Raw genomic sequence first — 796 nt, 5'->3', positions numbered from 1 at the left:
CGAAAACAGATGGGGTCTTGATCCACCAAAAATCCCAACCACGACAAAGTTTGAACTTTTGGGGCATATTATCAATATGTTAAGGGAATTACCGTTTTATGGGAAGGAACATGAGGACGCTTATGAGCATATAGAAGAGGTGGTGGAGATTTCACATTATTTTCATGCACCAAACGTGAGTAAAAATGCGGTGATGCTTCGACTTTTTCCGGTCACATTGAAGGGCGAAGCTAAGGAATGGTTAAATCACTTCCCTTTGGAGCAAACACAACATGGGCTGATTTTAAGACCGAGTTCATAAACCAGCTCACCCCTTCTTCAAAAGTGGCAAAGCTTAAGAGAAATATCCAGAATTGTCAACAATTAGAAGGGGAGTCGTTATATGAAGCTTGGGAACGTTACAAGAGATTGTTATGAAATTGTCCTCAACATGACTTCAATGTGCAACAAGAAATCTGGATATTTTATGATGGTGTCAATGTGTGCACTCGTAAACTTCTAGACTCGCAAGGGCCCATGACAAAGAAGAATCTGGAAACAAATAAAGCTTTGATTGAAGAATTCGCTAAGCATTCAAGAGAGTATCACAACTCAAAGGAGGATTTCATTAGAGGAAAGTCAAGTAAAGATGGAGGTCAAGATACTATCAGTGCAGCAATTGCAAAGCTCGACGCAATGGAAGAAAAGATCACAAAATGGGTAGATAAATTCATGATAGATGTGGAGCTTGTGGAGGACCTCATTCTACAAGGTATTGTGAGGTGGAGTACAAGAGAGAACGAGATGTGAAAGAAAT

General features: G+C 39.9%; 1 non-coding gene across 1 annotated transcript; it reads right to left on the bottom strand.

The window, feature by feature from the left end:
* Positions 1 to 330: 330 nt before the first annotated feature.
* On the bottom strand, positions 331 to 437 carry LOC145168018 (small nucleolar RNA R71). The gene has a single exon (XR_013741614.1). It is a non-coding gene; the product is annotated as a small nucleolar RNA R71 (small nucleolar RNA).
* Positions 438 to 796: the final 359 nt, after the last annotated feature.

The sequence above is a fragment of the Lactuca virosa genome, chromosome 3 (genome assembly GCF_052849685.1).
Source record: "Lactuca virosa cultivar CGN04683 chromosome 3, Lactuca_virosa_CGN04683_v6, whole genome shotgun sequence".
NCBI classification, from domain to species: domain Eukaryota; kingdom Viridiplantae; phylum Streptophyta; class Magnoliopsida; order Asterales; family Asteraceae; genus Lactuca; species Lactuca virosa.
Note: the sequence above shows the minus strand (reverse complement) of the source record. Positions and strands in the feature narration are given on the sequence as shown.